The sequence below is a fragment of the Ornithodoros turicata genome, chromosome 1 (genome assembly GCF_037126465.1).
Source record: "Ornithodoros turicata isolate Travis chromosome 1, ASM3712646v1, whole genome shotgun sequence".
Lineage (NCBI taxonomy): Eukaryota > Metazoa > Arthropoda > Arachnida > Ixodida > Argasidae > Ornithodoros > Ornithodoros turicata.
Genome location: NC_088201.1, coordinates 172,799,251 through 172,806,676, shown reverse-complemented (window position 1 = coordinate 172,806,676; position 7,426 = coordinate 172,799,251).

Sequence of the window (7,426 nt, the reverse complement as noted above, 5' to 3'; positions counted from 1 at the left end):
GGTCATCTTTGTTGGATTCTTAGGAGTGGCGTAGCCATACCTCTAAGGTGTGTGTGTGGAGACTTGATACCAAATCCACTCCCTTGTCTATCTCACCCCTCACTCCTGCTGATACAGGGCGCACCCAGACACGCCCACGCGCACACACCTTTGCGTACAGGTGTGAGGTGCAAATACATCATATATTAATACATATTTTTATGTCAGGCATGGTACTATCCCAGCTGCGGACGGTCGATTCCAGTTTGCATAATAGAGTTTTCATCTGCAAAGCGTACGGATGTGAGGCGCTTGAGCGTTTGCGCGAAAACTGTGTCACTGCGAGGCAACAGTTATCCAGGGTGCTCGCAAGACATCTCGGGGCCGCAGTACAAAGCCAGCAATTACATATATAAAATAAATAAATAGCCCGAAGTTCTGTTTCTGCACGCGAGAGTTAAGTGGCTCATGTGCAGCCACATAGGTCATTGGCCATTCCAGTGTCGCAGTAATGAAGTGTCGCAGTATGGTGTCGCAGTAATGAAGATTCTCCCAGGGCATCAGTCGTCACGTTGCCCACCTATGCGAGGTCGACAGTAACGAGCTCTTGCGCCATCATCACCCCCCCCCCCCCACACCTGTAATCAAGAGATACGGTGGCCGTTCCTGTGTTCTGTAAACTTTTCCCCTCTCAGTAATGATTGCAAGACGCATGTCAAAAATCAACAACTTGTCGTTTATACTGCTGCAAGGGTGTATATCCCAATTAACAGAATTATATGGTATACAACGTTGCCCAGACAAAATATTGCTATTGCTATTCACTGGCACTCTATTCCTTATTCCAACCTAATATGGGTTTCTTTGTAGTCTACCCATACGTACAGAAACAAGGTCGAAACACGAGACTAAAGTCAAATAAAAAAAAATCGGCTATCCACTATATAGCATCGTTCGTGGCAACTCTTACCAAAACGAAATGACACAAAAAGCAATAATACAATGCAATAATGGGCTTATGAAAAGTGGCATCGAACGTCCAGGCTTTAAATACATGGTAGTGGAATTGGGTCGGTTGACTGGAAGCCTTGCAAGCAACGGAAACTATACTTGCATTGCAACGTCGAGGTAATTGACAATTTGCAACCTGACGCAGCCTTCTTTCTTGTCTACAAGAACGTAAAGAAACAAGTTGGAAATCACTTAGATTAATATAAAATATAGAAACGCGACGGTCTGCACTGCAGTTGTTCGTGAACACTGTAACACATCTTTCCGTTTGCCCAATATGTGGGGTGTTTGCGCTAACGTGTCCAGAAATTATATTTAAAGCGAGCGATAAAAGAGAACCGAGCGCTACTTTTCAGCTACTTGACAAAGAAACAGGTGCTACTAGTGAGGTAGTACCTCTTTCTTACTCAAGTAGCAGAAACGTACCGCTTGCTTTTCTTTTCTCGCTTTAAATATAATTTCTGGAGACGCCAGAGCAAACACCCTGTATACTTTGCCCCAGGTAAACGGCATTTTATAAACAATCATTTGTCGCCAATCAACGAAATTTGTTGTGTGGGAGGTGCCGCATCCAATTGGCCCATTTTTATTGCTATTTCTAGGGCACAAGGAAGAAACCTTTATTGCGGGGGACCGAGATGGTCACATATGCGTCGATCTCGCTATCCTTATTCATGTTACGAGTAAGCGAGATCAACAGCATTACGACCCAGATAAGCCTCCGTCGGGGTTGGTGATCCACTCCTGAGGCACGCTTTTTCGGTTTTGGTCCATTTGTATAGCGAAATTCAGTTATGAATATTTCACGGCACGTGCTAGTTTCTCGATTCTAAAAGGTGCATGGAAAGACTATTCAGGGTCTAAAATCGGGCTGCATTTCGTGCAGTGACCCATGAAAAACATGCACGGACAATGGCTGCGACTCAAAATGGCTGCACTACAACGCAATTCAATTGTAAAAAAGCGCTGCCGTTGCGGGAGGTGTTCAGACTGCATCTCCAGGCCACACTTCCAGCCCTGAGACGTCGCACCGGCAATGCGCCTCATTCGCTGCGAAAAGTTAGTCTTCTCTCAACAGAGCGCCGTTCTACGCTTGTCCACAGCCATTCATTCAAGAAGATCAAACAGGAACATAAACGATTTTGAAAATGTTATCTGCAAACAAAGCAACAAAAGCCAATGAAAAAAAAAATCGATGTTTGCCCACGGGAATTGTGTTGTGGCAATACACTTTTGTGTTGTGAACGAGGGTCACAGTGAGTGATCGGGATAGCTTAGAGTGCGCCTCGATATATTTTTGGAAAAAGGCAACATAACGAAATCTTGGAGGACTTCCTTATCGCCACCTCAGGAACAGAAAAACGCGTGAACAGCTGCTGTGACTCAAGCAGCACCCCGATGTCGGGCCGATCTCGGCCCAATGTGCTCCTGCCGACACCCCCCACATCGGCCCAATATACACTTTGCAACATCGCCTAGAGTTGGGCCGATGTCGGGTCAGGATATTGGCCCGATATCATTTGGACATGCTGCCGATCTCATTTCGACATGCTACCGATTTGGGACCGATGTTGTGCCAACATAATTTCGTAGTTTTATTCGTATGTTGGCAATTGTAACTACAAAAACAAACACAAAACAATAACTCAGACATTTTTTCACATTGTTGAGACATGTTGAGTGGGCATGAATACTCGGTCAAAACAGCAGCTCGTCTGCTATTCAGACAACCTGCGAATTTATTTATTTAGTGTTATGCTCCAAGGACCTTGCGGCATTACATGAAGAACGCATAACTCCAATGAAAATGATAACAGAACGGCAAGAAAAAAAAAGGAAATGTGTTAACACAGGAAAAAATAATAGGATATCATAAACCAGTTGCATAACAAGATTAACGTGGGTTGGTAAAACTACAAAGGAAAAAAGAAACCGAGAGCGGTTTTAACCAATGTAAGATTTAGAACTGAGGTGATGCATGAGGGTAAACAATTCCATAGTGTAATGGCACGCAGAGAGGACGAGCAGAAAAGAGCTATTATGAGAGAAGAAAGGTTCGCATTTCTGAGCGTTATCCAAGCGTTGTCTGGTGTAACGATCCGGACGGAAGTAAGGAAGGGTAAGAGGCGATGAGTGAAAAAGTATATGAAACAGACGGAGTGCTGGGAGACTACGGTAGTGATCTAATGGCTAAAGGTCGAGAGCTGACCTGAGAGCGGTGACGCTAGTGGTGCGGGAATAATCAGATAAGATGAAGCGAGCAGTGCGATTTTTTATTGATTCGATGGCATTTGAAAGGAAAGATTGATGAGGGTGCCAAATACAGCTTGTAAATTCGAAGTTGGGCCGGATGAAAGTGAGGTATGCCAATCGTTTAAGTTCAGCGGGGGGAGGGGGGAAGGGCAAGATGGAGGTTGTGTCGGAAATAACGCAGGCAGCGGTTTGAGTCACTGATGATGTGGACATTGACGAGTGGACATGATATGAAGACGGAGGCTGTTGTAGGAGAATGACTAAGACTAACTAACTGACTAACTAAGGTGTTTCAGAGTTTGTAAGCGTACACAGATGTGGTGAGTGTTATGAGCAATGTAGAGCACCATGAGTTGATAGGACTAACGTCCGACTATAGCAGCGTTTAGTCTTCGGGAGACGCGATACTTTTGTATAGGACACAGTCATCGGCGAATAGCCGGACTGCAAACGAGAGATTATTGTCCGACCAATTACGAAGCAATCAGGGCACATATAAGAAGGACCCGCATATTTCGGTCATTCATATATCTCCTCTGATTACATCTTGATTAACTTCATCAACTACTCGGGTCTAGGTAGCAACCGAGTGTTCAACTAAGTGTCAAAAGAACTACAGATGTTCACGGAAAAATATGATTATGGCCCGGGGAATAATAATACATGAGAAAAAACAATGCTCGCTCCGTTTTTATTAACAGTCACCAACCGCTTTGGTTCTCTGTATTAATTCAGTGTTTCACTAAATGCAATAACAACGGCAGATGTTCAAGGAAAAATGGATTAATAGTCCGCGGAGTAATCATACATGAAAAATGAACAATTGCATCTTGATTAACAGTCACCAACTTCCTTGGTTCTCTGTATTGATTCAGTGTTTGACTAAGGACCGTAAAAACTGCAGATGTTCAAGGATACATCTGATTAATCGGCTGGGGAGCAATAATGCATGAGAACTAAATAATGCACTCATTAAATCTGGATTCAGTTTTCAACAACCCTGGTTCTCTGTACTAATTAAGTGCTTAACGAAGGACCATAAGAACTGCAGACGTTCAAGAAAAAATATGATGAATGGGCCGGGGAATAATAATGCACGAAAACTAAATAATGCTGTCCTTGCATTTTGATTAACAATCACGAACTACCTTTGTTCTCTGTATTGATTCAGTGTTTGACTAAGGACAGTAAAAACTGCAGATGTTCAAGGATACATGTGATTAATCGGCTGGGGAGTAATAATGCATGAGAACTAAACAATGCACTCATTAAATCTGGATTCAGTTTTCAACAACCATGGTTCTCTGTATTAATTAAGTGCTTAACGGAGGACGTTCAAGGAAAAATATGATGAATGGGCTGAGGAATAATAATGCACGAAAACTAAATAATGCTGTCATTACATTTTGATTAACGATCACGAACTACCTTTGTTCTCCGTGTTGCTTCAGTGTTTAACTAAGTACAATAACAACTGCAGATGTTCAAAGAAAAATATGATTATTGGGCTAGGCATTAATAATGCACGAAAACGAAATAATGCTCTCATTACATCTTGATTAAGAGTCGCCAACAACCTTGGCTAGCGGTATTTTTTCAGTGTTTAGCTAAGTGTGACAGCAACTGCAGATATTCAGGACAATAACATTAATTGGTTGTAAATAACATTTGCTTCACATGATTTTAGTATGAATAGGCAAATTAATCTAACTCATAGCTACGGGTATGAAAACGATGCCATAAAAGCTGCTGAAATATGCAAGTGCTTATGCACTATAAACTACGTGAACATTCATGGTCATGCACTTGTGATCTAGAAACCACATAAATATGCCATCTAATGAATGCGATAGTGAACCACGCCTCGGACACGGAATTTAGTTTCAAATTCAGGGGGACATCCATTTCGCATACCTAAGACGTTTTGCGCGGTAGGCTTTGGTATTGATGCATGCATACACGGGTAAATGCACCTTCAAGTGCATAAAGTGCACGAGCGCCCTCCGCGATAATAATAATAATAATAATAATAATAATAATAATAATAATAATAATAATAATAATAAAATATTTATTATCGTGCCCAAGAGCAGCCAAAGCCTTGGTACCGGCGCACGTAGACAACGCTGTATTTGCACATGTATACAGATATATGTATATAAAATTGAAATAATAAGACTTGGACTACAGATTACAGGAACGTTAACAAAAACTAATTTATTTAATGGGCAATTTAACACATAGAATAAAAAAAGAATGATCGACGTTTCGACAGTGGCACTGTCTTCGTCAGGACAAGAGAGGTACAAGGGTTGCATATTGCTTAAATAGGCTTCCTGGGTGACGTCACAATCGGTGCAAGTATGCCTGGTGCAAGTAATATCTTTACTCAGCCATGGCCTCTCATATTGTCCCAGCAACAATAAAATAAATGAATATCAACTTCACATAGACCTAGATAACTTCGCCCGCCGCTTACGCCTCAAAGAATACTTTCATGACAAGCCTAAGTCAGACTCCAACCCTTTCAAACAGCCGTCCAGTTTTACACCGGATGGTAACCGTGATAAAGCCCTGGATATGTATATTCGTGCAGTCCAAAAGGATATTATTAACGCGTACGGCCATTCATCCAATCGTAAATCACAGTCCAATTTATCGCCAGCTGAACACCGTAGCCTTTCCGACCTTCAAAGGCGTGATGATCTGGTTATAAAAAAAGCTGATAAATGTAGTGGAATTGTGGAAATGAACAAAACTGATCATATTAACGAGGGCATTCGGCAGTTATCTTGCACATCATTTTACAAAGTCCTCGAAGCTGACCCTACGGAACAGATCACTGCTAATGTTATCCGTAGCTTGAAAGATCTGAAAACCAGCAAAAAGATAGACACCACCCTGTACGAGTACTTACTCCCTAGAGATCCCGTGCCAGGCAGATTTTACATGCTCCCCAAGATCCATAAACCTGGGAACCCAGGGCGCCCGATAGTTTCGTGTAACGGTACAGCTACCGAAAATATTTCCAGCTTTGTAGATTATCTTCTTAAAGATATACCCCCAAAACCTCCATCCTACATTAAAGATACAAATCACTTCCTGGAAATATTAAGTCAGTGCCAACCTCCTCCCTCAAGTTTGCTGGTCACGCTAGACGTTTCTTCCCTCTATACCAACATCCCCCACGAAGATAGCATTGCTGCAGCTCAAAGGGCGTTTTTGAAATATTCGGGCAACTCATACGATCCTTGTGTTCTATTCACATTCCTTAACCTTATTCTGAAAAATAACAACTTTGAATTTGATGGTAAACATTACTTGCAAGTCAGTGGCACGGCTATGGGCACTAAGATGGCACCAAATTATGCAAACATCTTTATGGGTAATCTGGAGGAGGCATTTCTGTTCCAATGCGAGAAAAAGCCGACGTTGTACAAGCGTTTTCTGGACGACATCTTTATGGTATGGCCATATTCGGAGGACGATCTGAATATATTCATTAGCAATTTTAACCAAGCACATCCGTCTATCAAATTCACCCATTCTTACTCAGCTCTAACTGTTAACTTCCTAGATGTCCAGGTACAGTTAACGGACGGGGTCCTAGCTACGGACCTGTTCCGTAAACCTACGGACTCCCAGCAGTACCTAGCTTTCAAGAGTTGCCACCCGCGGCACACTAAACTTGCTATCCCCTACAGCCAGGCACTTCGTTATAGGCGCATCTGTTCCAGCAACAGTGATCTGGATGGAAATTTGAACCAACTCAAGCAAACATTCATCAGTCGCCAATTCCCACCCAGTTTAGTTGAGGACGCAATAAGGAAGGCCCGCAGGGCAGATCGCAAAGCTCTGTTCCAAAACCGCAACCGCAAATCAGACAATGGTTCCGTCAATCTCGTTGTAACATTCAACAGTAATGTTTCCAACATCAACAGTATACTTAATCGCCACCACGGTATTCTTTGTCAGTCAGAGCGCATGCGACAAATCTTCCCGGAACCGCCACGTGTGACCTACAGGCGCTCGCAAAACCTCCACGATAATCTAGTCAGCTCCAAAGTCAACCGATCAACAAGTCCGACGGCAGGCTGCCACCCGTGCAATGGCCGCAGATGTCAAATATGCAAACTAATGCGAAGTGCCCACGTGCTTAACAGCACAAATTCTAATTTCTTCG